The sequence below is a fragment of the Eleutherodactylus coqui genome, chromosome 2, assembly GCF_035609145.1.
Source record: "Eleutherodactylus coqui strain aEleCoq1 chromosome 2, aEleCoq1.hap1, whole genome shotgun sequence".
Classification (NCBI taxonomy): Eukaryota; Metazoa; Chordata; class Amphibia; order Anura; family Eleutherodactylidae; genus Eleutherodactylus; species Eleutherodactylus coqui.
The window spans coordinates 146,000,525-146,023,831 of NC_089838.1; the positions used below are offsets into that span (position 1 = coordinate 146,000,525).

At 42.6% G+C, this 23,307-nt stretch overlaps 1 protein-coding gene across 1 annotated transcript in view; it reads left to right on the plus strand.

Moving 5' to 3' along the window:
• Nucleotides 1-12,130: 12,130 nt before the first annotated feature.
• SLC38A1 (solute carrier family 38 member 1) overlaps nucleotides 12,131-23,307 on the plus strand; it is a 74,373-nt gene continuing 63,196 nt past the window's right edge. Inside the window, exon 1 of the mRNA XM_066589880.1 lies at nucleotides 12,131-12,245. The gene's annotated coding sequence lies outside the window, so the exon portion shown is untranslated. The remainder of the gene's footprint in view (nucleotides 12,246-23,307) is intronic.

The window sequence follows — 23,307 nt, forward strand, 5'->3', positions numbered from 1 at the left end:
GAGTAGCGCGGGGCAGCCGCCGCCATCATACTTTTGAAAGCCTCCGTTTCCACAACCCTATACGGCAGCATCTCCAGGCTGATAAATTTGGCTATGTGCACGTTTAACGCTTGAGCGTGCGGGTGCGTGGCGGCATACTTGCGCTTGCGCTTCAACACTTGCGCTAGCGACGGCTGGACGGTGCGCTGACAGACATTGGTGGATGGGGCCGAGGACAGCGGAGGTGAGGGTGTGGGTGCAGGCCAGGAGACGGTAGTGCCTGTGTCCTGAGAGGGGGGTTGGATCTCAGTGGCAGGTTGGGGCACAGGGGGAGAGGCAGCGGTGCAAACCGGAGGCGGTGAACGGCCTTCGTCCCACCTTGTGGGGTGCTTGGCCATCATATGTCTGCGCATGCTGGTGGTGGTGAGGCTGGTGGTGGTGGCTCCCCGGCTGATCTTGGCGCGACACAGGTTGCACACCACTGTTCGTCGGTCGTCTGCACTCTTAGGGTGGCATGGCGCGAGGGGGCGCTTTGGGAAACAGTTGGTGGATTATTCAGTCTGGCCCTGCCTCTACCCCTGGACACCGCACTGCCTCTTGCAACCTGCCCTGCTGCTACCCTTGCCTCCCCCTCTGAAGACCTGTCCTCAGTAGGCGTAGCAAACCAGGTGGGGTCAGTCACCTCATCGTCCTGCTGCTCTTCCTCCGAATCCTCTGTGCGCTCCTCCCTCGGACTTACTGCCCTTACTACTACCTCACTGATAGACAACTGTGTCTCATCGTCATCGTCCTCCTCACCTACTGAAAGCTCTTGAGACAGTTGCTGGAAGTCCCCAGCCTCATCCCCCGGACCCCGGGAACTTTCCAAAGGTTGGGCATCGGTCACGACAAACTCCTCCAGTGGGAGAGGATATGGAACCCTTGCTGCCCATTCTGGGCAGGGGCCCGGGAACAGTTCCTGGGAGTCTGCCTGCTCCTCAGAATGTGTCATTGTAATGGAGTGAGGAGGCTGGGAGGAAGGAGGAGCAGCAGCCAGAGGATTCAGAGTTGCAGCAGTGGACGGCGCAGAACTCTGGGTGTTCGATAGATTGCTAGATGCACTTTCTGCCATCCACGACAGGACCTGCTCACACTGCTCATTTTCTAATAAGGGTCTACCGTGTGGACCCATTAATTGTGAGATGAATGTGGGGACGCCAGAAACGTGCCTCTCTCCTAATCCCGCAGCAGTCGGCTGCGATACACCTGGATCAGGAGCTCGGCCTGTGCCCACACCCTGACTTGGGCCTCCGCGTCCTCGCCCGCGTCCACGTCCTCTAGGCCTACCCCTACCCCTCAGCATGGTGTATTACCAGTAGTGCAGAAACAGAACGCTGTAATTAAATGTGCCGCTTATTGGCCTGTGGTTGGAGGCTGACTTCGCTTACGGAACGCCAGGAAATAATTTTGCGCAAGCCTGCTGTAACACTTAGCTGGCTGCGTATGAATTAGGAGGACAACTACACCCAGCACAGACCCAGTACACTGAGGACAGTCACAGGCAGCCCAAATAGATTTTTTTTCCCAAATGTTTTTGGAAAGGCCCACTGCCTATATTCAATAAATATATGTCTTCTGTCCCTGCCTCACCACTACTGGCCCTGGAGTATGTAAAATAACTGCAGACTGTTGCACTGTGGACTGGAATACAGCGGTGATGTAACAGCCAACACAGAGCCAGGAAATAATTTTGCGCAAGCCTGCTGTAACACTTAGCTGGCTGCGTATGTGTTACGGCACTCTGCCCCCCGAGTGCCAAGTGGGATGCCCTGATCTTCCCGCACCCCACTGTCCCTGCCTACTTGCCTCGGCCCTGGCTAACCCCAGGCGGACAACTGGACGGCGGTCCCTGCTCTGGCTGGGGACCTGGCGGCTGACAAGCAGGAAACTACCTAATGGAGGGGACAGAGTGCCGACAGAGGAGGCAGATGAATCCGACCAACAAAACTGACAAGGCTGGAGATGGAGCTCACAGGCAAACTGGCAGGGTGCAAGATAGCAACTAGTGCTGACTGGGCCAGACCAGGTTAGAGGCAAACAGAACCAACACAAACAGACAGAGTGATAGGGGACCAGAGGGAGCTGACCGACAACTAGGGACTGACTGAGGGGAGCCACAGACAGACTGGCTAGGTGCATGCAGAACCAATAACTGGCAATGAGCTCAGTTCACTGCCAGTCTTTTAACCACAAGGTTCCGCCCAGGGGCGGAGAGTGGGAGGAGGCAACTCCACCCACTGCTGTATAAGAAGCACAGAGGAGTGCGGGCGGCACCCTACGGGCGGGCACGCCCACGCCGCCGCCCACTGGCCAACCCAAGCTGCTGGGATGACCTCGACACAGGGCTCCAGGCTGCTGGAGCCGACGCCGGAGCGACGCGCGCCGACCGCGGGACCCCATGCCGCACTGTATGGTAACAGTATGAATTAGGAGGACAACTACACCCAGCACAGACCCAGTACACTGAGGACAGTCACAGGCAACCCAAATAGATTTTTTTTCCCAAATGTTTTTGGAAAGGCCCACTGCCTATATTCAATAAATATATGTCTTCTGTCCCTGCCTCACCACTACTGGCCCTGGAGTATGTAAAATAACTGCAGACTGTTGCACTGTGGACAGGAATACAGCGGTGATGTAACAGCCAACACAGAGCCAGGAAATAATTTTGCGCAAGCCTGCTGTAACACTTAGCTGGCTGCATATGAATTAGGAGGACAACTACACCCAGCACAGACCCAGTACACTGAGGACAGTCACAGGCAGCCCAAATAGATTTTTTTCCAAATGTTTTTGGAAAGGCCCACTGCCTATATTCAATAAATATATGTCTTCTGTCCCTGCCTCACCACCACTACTGGCCCTGGAGTATGTATAATTACTGCAGGGCGCAATGCTCTGCACGGCCGATATACAAAAAAAAATAAATGTGCAACACTGCAAAAAGCAGCCTCCACACTACTGCACACGGTTAGATGTGGCCCTAAGAAGGACCGTTGGGGTTCTTGAAGCCTAAAATACTCCTAACACTCTCCCTATAGCAGCTCCGGCACCAACAGCACTTTCCCTCCTCTATGTCAGAATAAATCTGTGGCGAGCCGCGGGAGGGGCCGATTTTTATACTCGGGTGACACCTGATCTCGCCAGCCACTCACTGCAGGGGGGTGGTATAGGGCTTGAACGTCACAGGGGGAAGTTGTAATGCCTTCCCTGTCTTTCTATTGGCCAGAAAAGCGCGCTAACGTCTCAGAGATGAAAGTTAAAGTAACTTGAACATCGCGTGGTGCTCGCCTGTAGTAACGAGCATCTCGAACACGCTAATACTCGAACGAGTATCAAGCTCGGACGAGTACATTCGCTCATCTCTAGTCACGAAGAAACAACGTCAAATCCGGGGAATTCCAAAATCGATTTTCCCTGCTGACTTCCCTTATTATCTACCCCAGTCTTTCATACATTGCTTTCATCTTTATCTCTACTGGAATACACCATCGACAGAGCACATAGGATCCCTAAAGCTCTTTATGTCTCAGAGGCTGCATCAAGAGATGTTCTGGCTCATATCCATTTTTTATCAGATTAAGGAGAAGCTTCTAAATGAGGGTAGGGGAAGAAAATTTATACCAGCCCCATATGCAGCTGCATTAATGTTTCCAGATCTCTCTCCAGCAACTCTACAACTTCACAGACAATTCACCCCAGTTACTTCTGCTCTCTTCATTATCTCGAGAAATTGAGCATCTCATGTAGCGACATTGGTAACAGATGGCCTGTCATGTTTTAAGAAATGGGACGTACACATTCTTGCTGAACAAATCACATTTACTTCAACAAACAAGTCCCCATCTCAGATCATAGAAGAATGGTTGTCTGTTAGTAAGAATGGTCGTTATTCTTAAAATAATAAGTACTTTAAGAGTAGTACCGTATGTCACTACTGATTTTTTTTCTCATCAAATTGCTTGTTTACTTATTCTTCATACTTATTTGCATTATAGAGCTAGTCATGATTTTGAAATATGTTAATACCCCCAAATTACTATTCACCTATTGTACAGTGTGCCCTAGGTGAACACTATTCTACTGCTCTTCAGTTCTCTCATTTATTGCTTTGTTATCTTTGTTCCTGTTTTATTAATGAGAGGTCTTTTTCATATGATATATATCCACCACTCTCTGTTCATCATGAAGGCAGTGCAACACCCTTTTTAACTTATAAATAGAGATGAGCGAGTATACTCGCTAAGGCACATTACTCGAGTGAGTAGTGCCTTAGCCGAGTATCTCCCCGCCCGTCTCTAAAGATTCGGGGAGTGGCGGGGGAGAGCGGGGAGGAACGGAGGGGAGATCTCTCTCTCCCTCTCTCCCGCCCGCTCCCGACGCAACTCACCTGTCACCCGCGCCGGTCCCCGAATCTTTAGAGACGAGCAGGGAGATGCTCGGCTAAGGCACTACTCGCTTGAGTAATGTGCCTTAGCAAGTATACTCGCTCATCTCTACTTATAATCCATGCTCATCACTATTTCTTCCCTGAATATTAAGTGTATAAACAGCCCATTCAATTAAACCCATTTACTAAATGTATATTTTCCACATAAACAACAAAATAGATTTTTTACACAAGTTCTGAAAGAAACTACTAAGATCTAAAAGGGTACTTTGACAATTGGGGAAGATTATTAAGATTTTGATTCTGTCATGGACCCATCTCTGGATACCTCCTCCAAATTTTTTACCCTCCCCTATTGTTCAGTTCTTACAGAGTGAATATCTACATGATATTTGGCGCTGTCTTTATGGTTCTGAGAGACATGATTCTTTTGTATCTTCATCCCATTCTTCTTACTCGAGAATTGACTTATGTTTTTTCAGAACCTAGGGGTTTCTGGGAGGCTATATGAATTGAGGTTGGACCTATTACTTGGTCATACCACCAATATCATTATCATTACACAAGAAATTTCCTTACTCTCCCTCCTTTCCATCTATGGTTTTGATCCCAGTGCTCCCTCTATGTTTCTATCCTCTATTCTTACTGATTTTGAATTCAGACCTTCGGAATATCAGGAAAATTGCTGATATCTATGAGAAGGGTTGTATATTAGAGTTTTCTACACTATGTAAACTATTTCAGATACCTAATGCTTTGTTCTTTGCTTTTTTACAATTTCAACACGCTCTACATTATTTAAATGTTCATAAGCCTTTTTTTTCCGAGGCCTGCCTATACTTTTTTTTACCTGTCCAACAGGGCATCTAAGGGTATGTGTTTTTTATGATGTTTCCTTTTTTTGCATCTCAAAACAAGTATTCATATATGCAACTATGGGAGCAATATATGAAACAGCAATTTTCCTCTAAAAGACTGAAAAAAAAAGCCAAAACCAGGAGTGGGTTCAAAATACAGAAGAACTGCAAATCTTTCCATTGTACTTTCTCTCCACTCCTGGTTTTGGCTCACCAAAAACTCAACACAAAAACTGTCACATGAAAGCGCCCTTTGGGCGCTCTCACACAGGTGCTTTTTCCTAGGATCAGTGCGGCGCTCTGAGCACCACGCTAATCACAGTGTAATGCTCCCATTGTTTTCAATGGAGCTTAGCAGACATGGAAAGCACCGTGATTTTTGAGCAGATGTTATGTTTTTGCATTTAGCACACCTCATCAATGATGAGATGTGCTACACCACACTGTCAGACGCAGTGGTGAAATGGCCTCAAGGGCACTTACCTCCACATGTGGTGGTTCTATCCTGCCATTCGTTCTTTTTAGAACAAGATTTTTAATTTTTTCTATTCTGTAAAACATTATTTTGTCGCTCCGGGCCCAACGGTGACTCTTTGCTTTTTGCATGCAAATAACCTTCTTCCTTTTATTCAGTTATTATTTCCCACACCTTTCTTGCATCTGGATTGCCAATAGTTAAAAAAAGGAAATCCTTGGATGCACCTTCCCTTAGCGAAGTTATCAATTCCATTAATCTTACATACCATTTGGAGGAGCTATACACTTATAGATGTATTACTAAAACCTCCACATTTTCTTCCTGGGCACCTTGGACAGAATACCTTGCCAAGAATCTTTCATAATCACCCACACTGATTAGATTACTGCATTTATGGAGATATGTTGCTTGCACTGGAAAAGTATCTGGGATACCATAATGCATCATTTTACCTTGTTTAACCCTTGCTTCGTATACTTACTGTTCTTTTAGTAGTGGTGAACACTTTATTTAATTTTCCCTTACTTTTAAGGCTTACCTTTCTTTTTCTTGTATACATACATATTTATTTTATATGAACACCTTTTTTAAATGCTTATCAGATTGAATATCATGGCTTGCTTGCGAATATGTGTTCTGAAAATAAATTCTTACCTCTCAAATTTGCATTGTTTTGTTAAATATTTTTAAAAATAACTTCAATTAAAAAAAAAATTACAAAATAAGAAAGTGCACCAAATTAAACAAAGTCAAAAATATTAGGCTTGGTAATTTATTGGTTAGGGAAAAGGATCCAATATGACATTTGTAAGTGGCAAAAGTATTTGAACCTTTGCTTTCTGCATCTAAATGTTTCCAGTAATTGTTGACTAGTCCTGCACATCGGCTTGGAGGAATTTTAGCCCATTCCTCTGTATAAAACAGCTTCAACTCTGTTATGTTGGTGGGTTTCCTCCCGTAAGCTGCTCACTTCATGTCTTTCCCCAACATTTCTATACGATTAATGTCAGGATTTTGACTGGACCATTCCAAAACTTTAACTTCTTCTTTTACCATTCTTTTGTACAACGACTTGTGTGCTTTGAGTCGTTGGAGCACCAGCATTGCAGGCAGCTTGCAATTTGCATGACTGTTCATCAGAACTATTCTTGACATCCTCCTCTGACCTCTTTCATCAATGACTTGTTTATAGGCACAGGATCCTTTCTTGCTGTATGTTTTTCTTTGCTCACACCACTCTCGGTGTACTCTTGAGCCCATTACACAAGAAAACTGGTGTGAACAGTTACTAGTTCAGTGTCTGTATTCAGACATTAGGTATGAACAATGTCTTGATCTGTGTTTCTATGTGTGCAAACACCTGGTGAGTTTTATGTTCTATGTTGTATTCCCCTGTGTCTGTAGGTGAGCAGATGCCTGTTGTGTTATTTACCTTGTTCGGTGTGCCTGTCTGTTACCATCTAGGTCCCCTAGGTTACAGCATGGAGCCGTCCCGATTGGGACGATCATCCCGCTTGTAGGCAGGGTACCCTTTTGTGGTTTAGTTGCCAGAGACACTGAACAAGACACTGTTCAAACCTAATGTCTAAATACCCGTAAACAAACACTAAACACATTAATAAACAGACACAAGGGAATCCCACCCAGAAGCTCATATATGCAACTCACACCAAAACAGAACATGCATGACTCCAAGCACCAGAGTTCTGAGAGATAAATGAATAAATGGCAAAAATGACCAGCACCCTCTAGTAAGAGGGGCTGGTACATATGTGCACAAGACCAATGGTGATTGCCTGGCAGCCAACCAAATCAACCACACTTGCAGCAGTGTGCTCCTGGAAACCCAGAGAACTACAGGTTCCAGGAGCACAAACATGACAAAAACTCCTCAAGGTTGGCACTTTTTAAGATACTGTCCCCGGCTAATCTAGCACCAATGACCATGCCTCATTCATAGTCACTCAAATTCCTGGATTTTCCTATTCTATTGAGCAATCACACTGAAATTGATTCACAGGAAACTTACTAACTCTAGGGCTATGTGTCCATACACGGAAAATTCATATAAAGTGGCCATTCAGTGTATTTTAGCAGGTCACCAGCAGTGCTTAGAGTTCATTCTGAGTGTAGCAATAGATGTTATGCAATGTATAATCTGTGGAGAACTTTTTGTTCCTTCCTGTTTTAGTTCTAGGCATTCTGTAATTTTTCCCTATGTCATATATAATAATATTGTATAATTACTTATTAAATAAATGTACCATACATTGAGGTGAACATGATGGCTTAACATTCCAATATAATACATTTCTTATTATTCAATTTCTTTCTTTTTTTGAATTATTTCCCATGATTTATATAACCACAGTGCTCGATCAGATGAATGAATAGTTATTACAAAGTGAGTAGTTGCGTCCTCAGGGGTCTGGGGTCACTAGAGGTGCACTCATGTGAATGACAGCTGTTATATAACATGAGGGAGGGAATCTCCTATTTGACCAGTGAGAGACACTGCATGCTGAGCAGCCAATGGAGAGGCAGCTAACGATGCAGGGCAAGTCCTTAAAGGGGTTGTCTCGCGAAAGCAAGTGGGGTTAAGTACTTCTGTATGGCCATATTAATGCACTTTGTAATACACATCGTGCATTAAATATGAGCCATACAAAAGTTATTCACTTACCTGCTCCGTTGCTGGCGTCCCCGTCTCCATGGCTCCGTCTAATTTCGGTGTCTTCTTGCTTTTTTAGACGCGCTTGCGCAGATGGGTCTTCTCCCTTCGGCTCGTCTCGGCAACTGCGGCGTTTTGGCTCCGCCCCTTGTACGCGTCATCGCGTAGCTCCACCCCGTCACATGTGCCGATTCCAGCCAATCAGGATGCTGGAATCGGCACATGTGGCGGGGGCGGAGCTACGCGATGACGCGTACAAGGGGACGGAGCCAAAACGCCGCTGCTGCCAAGCCGAGCCGAAGGGAGAAGACCCATCTGCGCAAGCGCGTCTAAAAAAGCAAGAAGACACCGAAATTAGACGGAGCCATGGAGACAGGGACGCCAGCAACGGAGCAGGTAAGTGAATAACTTCTGTATGGCTCATATTTAATGCACGATGTATATTACAAAAGTGCATTAATATGGCCATACAGAAGTACTTAACCCCACTTGCTTTCGCGAGACAACCCCTTTAAGCCAATAATACAGAGTGCCTCCCTCATATACGGCCAATCCTGATGTGTGATGATATGATTACATCAGCAGTTTGGCCTTTCTGAGCATGCTCAGTGTATCCCTTGGACTTTGATATTTTTCACTTGATTTTGTGGTGCATACTCAGTACATAAAAGCTCTTGCTGATTTCCTCAGGGCTGCAATACAGCAAGATATTTTAAAAATATTTCTTGTGACGTCAGTGCTGTGACAAGGGATTCTACTATGTTCACCATCTAAGTAGCCGTGTGTTACCAATTGGATATTCAAGATGTTGAATCCATAGATGAGAGTCATGTTGCACTAATACATATATTTTTTTTTCTAAATGTCAATACATACCCTCCAACATATAACTACAGCTAAAAATGATGTCATTATTTACCAACGGCGCTACAGTTGGCACAGACCCCAACATAGCAATTTCTGAGGGTATTCTGTAGTATACTGCATCTTCTAATCTCAAGTGTTACTTGTGTAGAACATTTCAATGTAGCTTAGCGTGGGATAATTCTGATGTTTCCCACAGATATGGTCCCCTTAATTAGGACAATGTAATATATCATTTTGAATGCCTTCTAGTCCAAATTTACATTTCATTACTAGTTCATAGACTATGTGTCCATTTATACTGAGCGACTCTTAAGGCATACTAGTATGTACTATGCCCTCCTGTCACAGGGTCTCAGTACCCTACAGCGGCCACATGAAAAGCTGTTGGTGATTATGGGGGTGCCATATAACAAAGCAAAATCCTTATCAATAGTTATACAATTCATAGAAGTGACTGAATAGCATTTCCAAAGGCTGGTTTCAAATGAATGCTGAATAAGAAATTCCCTAATTTACTCCTAAGGCAGAAGATCCAGCGCGCCTCCTTATGTGGCAATTTTTTTCCAGATCTCCCTTCTGGGGATCCAGTTCTATCTGGCAAATGCCACAGAATATTAGTTGAGTACCATCGCCTCCATGATATCCATTCATATGCAATGTGGGTGCCCGTTTTCATGCATATAGAGCCTTTAGGTGTTTGAAAATGCTCCTCTTAAGCACCTGACCATCTTACCAATATATATCCTAGGGAGGGGCATCTTACTCCATATATAATGCCTGTGCTGTGACCTGTTATTTTCTGCTTTATTTGATAAATTTTGCTGTCCACTGGTTGACAAATATAGAGGCATTCATGATAAATCCCACAGGGATTAGAGCTAGTATGTTTCGACTGGGGTAGTTGTCCATTTAGGGCAAAAGAAAGTACAAACAGACTATGCACAAGATGATTTCTACCCTTTTCTGTACATAATGCTTGGGTAGTGGATAATGGCCTATTTAAGATCTGATTCTAATATTAAAATTGGCCAATGATATTAACGACCTGATAAGTATAGCCATTGTAGGTTCCTATACAGCAGACCATTTTTTTCATTTTGCTGGGTTACTCCTGGTCATAAGTAACCATGAACGATGCTCAGTTTTAGCTATTTTATATTCTTTCCTTAAACATTTATTCAGATAGTCCCTCCTGTGAAACCTCATGAACAATTGATTGCATTCTCTTTAGAAGAATGCTTTGTCTGAGCAGTTTTTTCTTGCTCTTTAATATTGCCCCACTGGAATGTCCTTCTTAAGTGAGGGGGATGCCAACTATTCCAGTGGAGCAGGTTGTTTGTTGCTAAGGGCTTTCTATAACTGTTGGTTTGAATGCAAAATACACAGTCTGCAGCATTATTTTGCCTCCCAAAAAATTAAAACCTAAGAGAATGGAAGCAAATGGAAGCCTTCTCGTATATTATTTTATTTTTTCTGAAACCCCATTGAAATCAATGAGAAAAAAACATCTATTTTTTAGCTCTATGACAGGTGTGACAGCAGCCAAACTTATGTTGCATGTAAATTTCCAGACTCACCACTTCTTACCATGACATCACATACTGTCCGTATACTTTTCGTAAGTGCTTGAAGACGCTATGTATATCTCCCTCACTGGGTATATTTTCATTAGTAAAAAATACCTGTACCACTTTAAGGCTAAGCTGTTGTATATAATTATATGTCATTAGGATACATTAGGACCAACTTCATAGAAGGCCAACTATGTTTTTGAATGTGGAAGGTATTGTAAGTACCCAGAGAACATCCTCAAATGTTGGCTAGGTCAGTTACAAACCCATGATTCAAGCACCTTAAGACGATGGTCCTGCTCTTAGTTTGATGATATACGGCAAAGAAATAGCATGGCACCATGTTAGCCAGAAAACTCTATGTAACATAGTAACATAGTTCGTAAGGCTGAATGAAAACAATGTCCATCTAGTCCAGCCTGTCTAGCCTCCTGCTTTGTTGATCCAGAGGAAGGCAAAAAAACCCCAAGATCAGAAGCCAACTAGCCCTTTTGTGGAAAAAATTCCTTCCCGACTCCCTAATGGCAATCAGACTGTTCCCTGGATCAACCCCTAATAGTTCCTACCTGCCTGTATACCCGGATTAACAAATAACTTTAGATTTATAGCCTATAATATCCTTCCTCTCCAGAAACACATCAAGCCCCCTATGTGACGTTAAATACTCTTGTATAAAAAAGACAAAAGTATTCTAGAAGTGCTATCTTTATTGGCTAACCAGAAAAATTATATATGCGAGCTTTTGAGGCTGTTTTTAGTATAAAAGGCCATTTTAACAAGGGTTTTACATAGGCTTAAGGCAATAAAATAATTACATTAACCAAAACACTTAATTTACCATTTTTGTGCCCTTCTTGTGTGTTCAGTCCTTATTATGGTGCGTCATCTTGCTGACAGGTGCATAAAGAGCAGTGGGGGCCTGTGAAAAAAGTAAGGTACATTATATATTACCGGATTTATTATTTTACCATTTTCAGAAAATCCCCTTAATATGCCATGTAATATTCGTATACTATATGTAAATATCTAAAGCTAAAATAAGTCCACAATTCAGGTAGCTATCTAAAAAAAAATAAATGCAGAAGACTTTTTATTTGACTTGTGCAAAATAGCAGGTCCTTAAAGTGGCTCTAATTACGTTCAGTGTAGCTGCCAGTATGGGGAGCTCTAACATGCGAGCTGCCAGGATGCTTCATCTTCAGCTTCTCACCCCCAGCACACATGCTTTAAGTCTGATGCAATCCTTTGTCTGTTCAGTAGAGTACGCACATCCACTTGGCCAGCTGGCTCTAACTCCTCTCCCTATCCAGATCAGATTGTGATACAGGAATCTACCTTTGGATGTACTACCCGGTCATCCCTGTCGGACTAGCTGCATTGCTCCAGGATCCAGGTAACACCCTGTCTCACCATGCATTTATCCTCAGCATCTATGTACCTGGATGACCTGGATCTGTCTATGTAGATATAGGGACTAATGGCTTGGATCATTTTTGTTTAGACCATTTTAATTAACCTTATTACAAACATAAATGAGGACTAATGTGTTATATATTTATCTGTTAAGTCTTCCCGGTTGCTAAAGAGTTATGTTCCCTCGAAGACAATAAGGCGGCAAGTGATCATGTGAGATGTCTAAGCCTTGGTGTCAGCTCTATGCGAACAGCAACACATTTACATCCAATGATATCGTCATTGAATGGATGCTGCCCTTCAGTTATTCATTGCAGTGTACCTGGACTTTGTGCTGTCAGTCATTGGGCATATCTTTTATATATTGTGTATTCTATCCCCCACAGGCTGAACTAGATTTACCGCATTCCCCTCCATTTTTAAAGCTATTAATATGTATACATGTGATACTTATACAATGGGATTATAACGATTGACCCAGAATACAAACTACTATGTTGTGATATCTGAGCCTATAGGCACATGATAATGATGATGACACAGATCATAGAGGCAAGTTTCATGATCCTCCACACAGAATACACATACAAGGATATAAGTGGCATGTTAATTGATGGAGTGTCATTAGAGACGGTGATGTTTCATGCATTGGAGTCACATAATGATGCTGCATGTGGCCACCATGAGCGGTGCCCTTTAACAATGTGCTGGTATCACATGATACCATGCAGTCACAATGTATTCATTACGACTGGAGGTGAGACTGACGTCACAGGCACAATGCCATGAATAGGCACATGTCCCCTGGCAATTGTCACATAGTCCCCTCCAGTCAGCACGCTACACAGAGCTACTGCAGCAGTTGTGGCACGGTATTCGTATGTGATTACGTTTATGTGATGCACCAGCGTTCTGTATGAATTTTGTATTAGATTTGGAGGCAAAAAAGGTCTAAAGTGCGAAATTTCAGTTTCTGATTGACTGCTAGGAAGTGACGTTGCAGGAAGGCAAATTTCTATCCACCATAATCCTCTCAGGTCATGCACTATAATCCAAGGTACAGATCTGTAAGCCAAGGGAGAATAGGCAGAATGGCTTCAGTACTTTGTATGTTTAACAATATTCACCTGTGAGAAAAGGATAGATAGATATGAGATAGATAGATAGATATGAGATAGATAGATAGATAGATAGATAGATATGAGATAGACAGATAGATAGATAGATAGATAGATAGATAGATAAATAGATAGATATGGGATAGATAGATAGATAGATAGATAGATAGATAGATAGATAGATAGATAGACATAGATAGATAGATAGATAGATAGATAGATAGATAGATAGATAGATAGATATGGGATAGATAGATATGGGATAGATAGATAGATAGATAGATAGATAGATAGATAGATAGATATGGGATAGATAGATAGATAGATAGATATGGGATAAATAGATAGATAGATAGATAGATAGATAGATATGGGATAGATAGATAGATAGATAGATAGACATAGATAGATAGATAGATAGATAGATAGATATGGGATAGATAGATAGATAGATAGATAGAAGATAGATTATAGATATGAGATAGATAGATAGATAGATAGATAGATAGATATGAGATAGATAGATAGATAGATATGAGATAGATAGATAGATAGATAGATAGATAGATAGATAGACAGGCTGAACTTTGGTTGTTATGGATAACAAAATCACTTATTTCTCAAAGACATTTGTCTACTTATCTTAAATCAGGCCTATTGTATCTTAGATCAGTGACATCTTTTTTACCCTAAGGATGCTTCAGCTGATAAAAAAAGAATTCTTGTCTGGTATCCAAGGAAGACATCCATGCTTGTCCATGGATATAGCCTAGAAGGCAGGCTGTAAAAGACTTTCTGAATAGATAGATATAGATAGATAGATAGATAGATAGATAGATAGATAGATAGATAGATAGATAGATAGAGATGAGATAGATAGATAGATATGTAGATAGATAGATTGATTTATAGACATAGATATATAGATAGATCGATAGACATAGATAGATAGATAGATAGATTTACATAGATAGATAGATAGACATAGATAGATTGATAGACATAGATAGATAGATAGATAGATAGACATAGATAGATGGATAGATAGATTTACATAGATAGATAGATAGACATAGATAGATAGATAGACATAGATAGATAGATTGATAGATAGATAGATATGAGATAGATAGAAAGATAGACATAGATAGATAGATAGATAGACATAGATAGATAGAGTGGTAGACATAGATAGATAGAGTGGTAGACATAGATAAATAGATTGATAGACATAGATAGATAGATTGATAGAGATAGATAGATTTACATAGATTAATAGACAGATGGATATGAGATAGATATGAGATAGATAGATAGATAGATAGATAGATAGATAGATAGATAGATAGGAGATAGATAGGAGATAGATAGATAGATAGATAGATAGATAGATAGATAGATAGATAGATAGATAGATAGATAGATAGATAGATTTAGATGGATGGATGGATAGATCGATAAATAGACATTTTTATGTGATGGATTTGCAACTGCATTCGCAACTGTAGTACCAACTTATTAGGCCACTCTGACACAGGGATTTGTAAAAATGTTCAATAGCGTATTTAACACACCCCACCATTGTAATGGGTGATGTGGTGCATTAGAAAGTGCTGCAACGCACTAAAATAGAACATACAGCATTTGTTTAGCGCAATATTTCTAACGCCGCCCTAAAACGCTTGCCTGAGAAGCCCCATAGAAATGAATGGAGGTGCAGTACAGCATTTTAGCGGGCGTTTGTAACGTGTGAGAGTGGCTTTGAGCATTTTTTTTGCCCCTTCATGTTATTTTTTTGACCCTTCCCCACAGTGCTGTGTCTTATGAAATGCAGAGCAGTATGCCTGACGCTGTGTAACTCTTTTCAGCTGGCTGTGTGAGCACGCTCCCCCATTAATCTATATGTATGAGCGCGAACACACAGGCAGCTGAAAAGAGTCACGCTCTGTGCATGCGGCAACTTTGCAGGTACACAGCGCTGGAATGGGGTACCTTAAGACCAATAACATAACTTATAAGGCTCAAAGGTCATGACAGCTCTCACTTAAATCAATAGGAGCCGTGGCTGTAGTTACAAGTGCCAGCCACTACACAGAGGTCGGCACAGAGACTTCCGCTGGTTTTGCTCTAACCTCTGTGTATTTGCGGTGCTGACAGCATGCACCTGCTCAGCTGATCGGTCAGGGTCCCGAGCGACAGACCCTAGACGATCAACTATTGATAACCTATCCTGAGGATAGGTCATCAATAGTATTCCCACTAGTAAACCCCTTTAAAGAACATGAAATAGGGTTCTCACTTCATTGGAGGGTATGGCTACTTTAACATTGCATGGTAACCAACGAATGGCGTTATGCCGTATGGATACTTTACGTTTATATCTTCCCTCACTCCAGGCCATGAGTCACCTGACCTTTGAATTATAGCCATTGGCCATTACAGACACTGCTACACATAGTCCAGACCTGTTATTGTTCTGTTGGTGCAGCGCCTTTACCCCAAAAGTCACAATGACATCACAGATGCTAAAATTTGACATTCACATTGTGCATAACACTGTATCACTGGCCTTTTTCAAATGTCACAAACACCTACCTACTTGCAATATCAGGTGTGTCGCTGCGCCCTTACAAACATAACATAGTATACCAGAATATTAATCTGTGGTTTACTGCACAACCTAACAATAACAAAATCCCCTCTGCAACTCGGAGACTTGTAAAGGCTCCAATACTATTAAGCATTAGTCCTCCATGTATCTCGGTATCCAGACCTCTTAGCGGTCCATACCCAGTAGTACAAGTCCCAAAACATCATCCCCTATCAACAGGCCTGCTTATTCCCATTGTGCACACCATTTGGCTTTTAACGAGGTTGATCCTTACTTACATCCCGTTGCTGCAATAAATCCAGATGTCCTCCAGTGTCTCGATCTGCTACCTACACTGCGCAGCTCTAGTCTTTCTCTTTCGCAGGCCATCGCAACCTCATCTGTCCTTTGATCCTCAGTCATCAGAACCCTTTCATCACTCATAATGTGGCCCCCTTGTAAAACACGTCTGCACGGCTCACTCAATCCTGCGGCAGTCCTGTGTCCTTGTGATGAATTTAGTCCTAAACTACACAGAGCTGCTTCCTGGCTACTCCCGAGCATAAGGAAACGGACACTCTTGACCACATCAGTCTACTGGCAGCTGCTGGGCTCTCATACAGTTTGTCTGGCTGTGTCTCTCACACTCCCTGATGGTGCAGCAACAAGTCCTTTTATAACCCATATGGCCAGCAGCAGTCTCACGAGAGGGGGTGGGGCTTCACTCGAAAAAGGGAATATTGACCCCAGTGTTCGCATCCCGTTACACGTACACATAAGGGGGACTTCTACAGGTGAATATATATATATGAAGTGTCTTATGTCCCACTTTCAGAGACTCACTTAATTGAGAAGTTACGTTGAGCAGAAGTGAACAGTGACAATCATACACATAGGAACATAAGGGGAGATTTATGAAGTCTTTTTGGGCTTAAGAAAATTGCTAAAATGTTGGGAATTTTTGACAAGTATGCCACTTTTACTAAAAGGGGGAGTGGCAGGAGGGGGTGTGGCCACCACAGACCAATGCATTTATATATAGTTTACACAAGAAACTAACTATGACTAATGGCGCCAAAAGGCAACGGAAACACATCTGAGGGAATAACGATACAATGTTGTGCTGTGGTCTCACATCAAAACATTTGTAATAATCTTAATTTAAAAGTTTTAGATGTTATACTATTTCTTCCAAGTGTTGGATGAGCTGGATTTTGTCCTGCACAATACATTTACACATCAATTGGTTTTACCTGCAAGTGTTGCTTTTATTTATTTCTGAAAGCATTTTTAAGGTATTCTGAATATAACAAGCTTTCAAAAGTTTTTACAAAACTTCCTAACCACAGAGGAAGTAGTGAGAGAGTTCTGTGTGCCTGATGCTATCTGCAGTACATACTATTTGTAATTCACTTCTCTAGTAAGGGATACAACTGATCACGTTCCACTGTTTTAGACTGTTTTGTAACTACCTTTACATTTCAGGCAGAAACATTGTGATTGTTGCTTTATCTGCTAATACTGTATATATTTAGATGTTGCTAAATACCAGAGAAAGCAGGTCGCCAGCAGCACAAATTGTATATCCCTCCAAGGGCTGGGCATAGATCATGCAGTAGCCAAAGAAACAGGTGAATGGATCCTTTTCACCAAATCACATGCAGCAATGAAAAAAAGACTTTGGCAGCATCCAGGGTGCAAATTGATATCCAAAATTTTATTCCCCCATTAGAGGTGGGGCATATACACATATTCCATGTTTAATCCTTTTGGGGACATTGTTTCTAACTCGTAAATCCAGCGCAACTCCCGTTTTTTTAGGAGTAGCGCGCGATTACCGCCTCTAGGAGAGGGAGGAACATGGTCAATTATTCTGAATTTAAACTGGCTGGTTGAGTGGCCCCGTTCAGTAAAGTGCCGTGAAACCGGCAATGTCAGATTTTTAGTTCTGATCGTACTCTTGTGATTCACCATTCGTGTCCTCACCTCTAGGGTGGTTTCTCCTACATAACCCAGTCCACATGGACAGGTTATGAGGTAGACAACGAATGATGAATCACAAGAGTACCGATCTTTGATGTAATAAGTATTTCCATTAAGGGGATGACAAAAATGATCTCCCTTTTGTAAATTACAACAAACAGAGCACCCCAAGCATGGAAAATTGCCCTTTCTCATGGGCATCAAGGTACATTGTATTGATGGTTTATTATGCGCATAAAAAGAATGCACAAGTTGATCGCCAATGTTCCTCCCTCTCCTATAGGCCATCATTGGTTTATTCAAGAACTCAGGAACAATAGAACTACTCAAGGTCAACAGCGGCCAATGTCTATTTATTATTCCCTTTATTTTCCGTGACATGTTATTATAAGTGGAAATAAATGGGATTTGTTGTACCTCTCGTTTTGTTTTTGGTTTTGTCAACAATGCTGTCTGTACAAGAGGTTTGATCTTATCTCTAGCCTCCTGTAATAAGGGTTCTGGGTGACCTCTCTGTAAGAACCTGTTCATCATCTCCTGTAATCTGACGTCTACCGTGTCGTCATGTGCAACACGGCGCACTCGAAGAAATTGGCTCCACGGTAGTGATCTTATAGTGGGGAGAGGATGATTGCTGTCAAATTGCAATAGGTTATTACGGTCAGTAATTTTAGTGAAGAGATCTGTGCGTAATCTATTATCCCTCTTTATAACAAGAGTGTCCAAAAACTGTATTTCTGTATATGAATGAGACAAAGTGAACTGGAGCTCGGGGTATACGGAGTTGAGAAAGGAATGAAATTCCTTTAACTCATCCAAAGAGCCGTCCCATAAGAGGAAGATGTCGTCTATGTACCGCCACCAGCACCTAAGATTAGGGCTGTAGGCAGATACATAGACGAATATCTCCTCAAAGGCGCGCATGTACGTATTTGCGTAACTTGGCGCCATATTGGAGCCCATTGCCGTACCCTGCCGCTGCCGGTAGTACACCCCCGCGAACACAAAATAATTGTTCACGAGGATGTACTCCAGCAGCGACAGGGCAAAGCGAGCACACTCCGGACGCAAATCAGAATCATTGCTAGATGTTGCTAAATGGGTGTGGCATCACGTACTTTAAAGAGGCCACAGCAGAATATGGTGTGCCCTAGCTTTGAAATATCTCCCATGCTACAATTCATTTCAGCCATTGCTTGCCATTCGCACATCTCTAACATCTCATTGACATGCCATGTCCGTTGAACAGTTCTCATAGTCACATAGTAGTTCTTACAGAATAGTCTAGGCCAGTGTTTCTCAACTTCAGTGCTCAGGGACCCCCAACAGGTCATGTTTTCAGGATTTCCTCAATATTGCACAGGTGATGTAATTACTTTCAGTGCCTCAGACATTGCCACAGGTGTTCTTACTATAGGATATCCTGAAAACATGACCTGTTGGGGGTCCCTGAGGACTGGAGTTGAGAAGCACTGGTTTAGAATCCCAAACCATTGTGTGGAGAATAGTATAAATAAAGTTTACTATGGAGTATGCCATAGAGTACATTTATTTTACTCAGTTAAGCATTATTTATGGAAAAGCGTAGACTCGCACTTGAAATAAGTAATTGTGCTCTGTGCACTCCAAATGCTTGGTTCTTCCTACCCAATACACTTATTTTAAAGAAAACGACACAGCCATAGATATAGGCTAGAAAAAGGAAAACTGGTGTGCTTTCACCTTTATCTATGGAGTAGCAGACACAGGGGGCTAAAGACTGTTGCAACAAATTATGTTGCTCATTGACAAAAATAAGGGGTGTAGTCAAAAAGACAGATCAAGCGCTATATCTCAATACTGATGTCCTATATAAATATAACAATAGCATATAGGAAGGGATAGCTGCCCTACATGATGGTATGGGGGGGCCCTGGGGTTCTGGAACATGGATTTCAATTTTGAATTGTGGCCTCTGTAAGGGAAAGAGAGTAAAACCCAATTGCAAAGTTGAAGAGTAGCGTGTGAGAAGCGGAAATCCAGTAGCATGTGAGAAGCGCCGCAATTTAACTCTCGTTGATGAGGTGCACTAAACGCAAAGAATAGAACATACTCAGCTCGAAAATCGCAGCACTGGAAAGCGCTGTCCAGTGCCGCTATAGAGCGCATGTTTGCGAGGCCCCATATAGCGCGATTAAAGTGGCATTCAAAACAGTGCATTAATCGCTGTAAAGAACGCCTGAGTAAGAGAGGCCTAAATCTGCTATGACTGCAGCAAGGAAAGTGTACTTAAAGTGGCCTCCTTCTGCTGCAATAAGGACAGACCATCGAGGAAGTCATCCACCATAGTCTGCAGGAGATTCAGGTACCGATCCACGTTGAGAGTCCCGGGAATGATCACAAATCCAATGCAATGAAAAAGATCTAGATCCCTTTTGTATTAAGGCTACTACTGACTGATGCATACTATCTAAATGTAGGCAAAAGGACACTCATTTGGCATATGTTGGGCTCTTTATAGGCTATGGACAGATTTGTTTTATACATTGGGAGAATTGTTCAGTGTATACGGTGAACACACAGCACAAATGTCATGTGATTATAGCCTAAGGGCCCATTTACACAGGCTGAGTTGGCCCACTATAACGATTGCCAATCAACAAAGCATATCGATCAGGACTCATTCATTGCCATTCACATATAGTAAACAATCAGCGTTATGGGAATGAACGATTGTTAATATGATTGTTCATCTCTATACGGCTGTCATTGATTAGCTATACTTCTCCCTGTTCACATGGGGAAATGTACAGATGACCAGCAAGCATTTCTATGCTCACATAAATAAGCAGATCAGCCTACAAACGAGTGTGTGCTCATTCATCGGCTGATCTTTTGAACATTAAAGTGAGCTGATTGGTGAAATGAACGTTTAGTTAAAGATTCGTGCCTGACAATTAGTCTATGTAAGGCCTCGTTCACATGAGCGCTGTTTTTGCGCATTAAAGGCCCCTGAAAAGAGCACTTCTATAAGAACCAATGGTTTCCTATAGAAGCATTCACATGAAGGAATTGTAGACGTGCAAAATACTCGCACTAATCAAAGATAAGACATGTTCGCATCTAAGGTCCGTGGTGCAAGAAAAGATAGAACCTGACCTATCTTTGGTGCGAGCTTTCCATGGACTCCTATGGGAGCTGGATAACACGCACCACGCACCTCCAATTGTGAACAGGCCAATAGCTGGAATTCACCCGCTTACGGGATCTTTAAAGCAGTATAGCCGCCATCTTTTCATGCGCCTTTACTGTGCTAAAACAGCGCTCGTGTGAACGAGACATAAATGTCCCTTAAAGGGGTTGCGCCGAAACGTTTTTTGTTTTTTTTTAACCCCCCCCGTTCGGCGCGAAACAACCCCGATGCAGGGGTTAAAAAAACAAACCGGGTAGTACTTACCCGAATCCCGGCGGTCCGGCGTCTTCATACTCACCTGCTGAAGATGGCCGCCGGGATCCTCTCTCTCTGTGGACCGCAGGGCTTCTGTGCGGTCCATTGCCGATTCTAGCCTCCTGATTGGCTGGAATCGACACGTGACGGGGCGGAGCTACACAGAGCCGGCATTCTGCACGAGAGGCCCCATTGAAGACAGCAGAAGACCCGGACTGTGCAAGCGCGGCTAATTTGGCCATTAGAGGCCGAAAATTAGTCGGCACCATGGAGACGAGGACGCCAGCAACGGAGCAGGTAAGTATAAAACTTTTGATAACTTCTGTATGGCTCATAATTAATGCACAATGTACATTACAAAGTGCATTAATATGGCCATACAGAAGTGTATAGACCCACTTTGTTTCGCGGGACAACCCCTTTAAGTTTAAGAGCACTGGGTAAAATTGGCATGAAAATTGGTTGCAAGAAAAAACAAGTGACTCTTTGAAATTATCTGCATTTCTGCATTGACTATTTATAAAATGGGGTTTGATTGTTATTCAGGTCACAATCTAATTAAGCTATAAACACACTATTGTACTGTTTATGCCTTGCATTGAACATATTTAGTGATTATTCACAGTGCAGGGAGATAAAATAAAGGGCCATTTACACAGGACGATTATCACTCAAAATCCGTTCAAACCAACGAAAATGAGTGATAATCGTCCTGTGTAAATGCAAAAAAATATTTTATTTAATCTGTCTAAAAAAAATTTCTTTATTGCCCATAACAACCAATCACAGAGCAGCTTCCCTTTTTGCAAGAACCCTATGAGGAATGAAAGCTGAGTTGTGATTGGTTGTTATAGGTAAGACAGTTTTTGTTTTAGATGGTTTCATAAATCTCCCCACCATAATTTTACCTCTACAAATCTCTAAACGACTCATAGAGTATTGTGTTCAGTTTTGGGTGCAAGTGTACAAGAATATGTAGTCTATTACTTAAAGGAGATGTCCCGCGCCGAAACGGGTTTTTTTTTTTTTTAACTCCCCCCCCCGTTCGGCGCGAGACAACCCCGATGCAGGGGTTAAAAAAACCACCCGCACAGCGCTTACCTGAATCCCGGCGGTCCGGCGTCTTCATACTCACCTGCTGAAGATGGCCGCCGGGATCCTCTGTCTTCATGGACCGCAGGGCTTCTGTGCGGTCCATTGCCGATTCCAGCCTCCTGATTGGCTGGAATCGGCACGTGACGGGGCGGAGCTACACGGAGCTACACGGAGCCCCATAGAGAAGAGGAGAAGACCCGGACTGCGCAAGCGCGGCTAATTTGGCCATCGGAGGGCGAAAATTAGTCGGCACCATGGAGACGAGGACGCTAGCAACGGAGCAGGTAAGTATAAAACTTTTTATAACTTCTGTATGGCTCATAATTAATGCACAATGTACATTACAAAGTGCATTATTATGGCCATGCAGAAGTGTATAGACCCACTTGCTGCCTCGGGACAACCCCTTTAAACTGAAAGCCCTTCACGGTATAGACAACTTAAAAGTACAATAATTTTTATTTAGCAAATATTAAAACTTAGGGCTGACAAAAACAAACCCACATATAACATATCGGCGGGGTTCACCCTGGACAATATGTGTTTTGCCACACCACCAAATATATATTACAGAAATCCCTCAGGCTCCCTTTATATGTATCAATATGATAAGGAAGTGGCAATTAGTATGCAAACAGAACAAGCAATATCCAAATAGGATCCAAGTAAGGACACCAAGGTCGGTGTCCAAAAGTGTCTCCCTTAGGTTGAAGATGAGCTCACTCCCCTTATGAATCTTGGGGCATTGGAGGAAGAGGTAAGAATTTGCTTCATAAAAAGGAAATTAAGCTAATTGTTTGTTCAGACAGTGGTGGAATGATAGCAATAA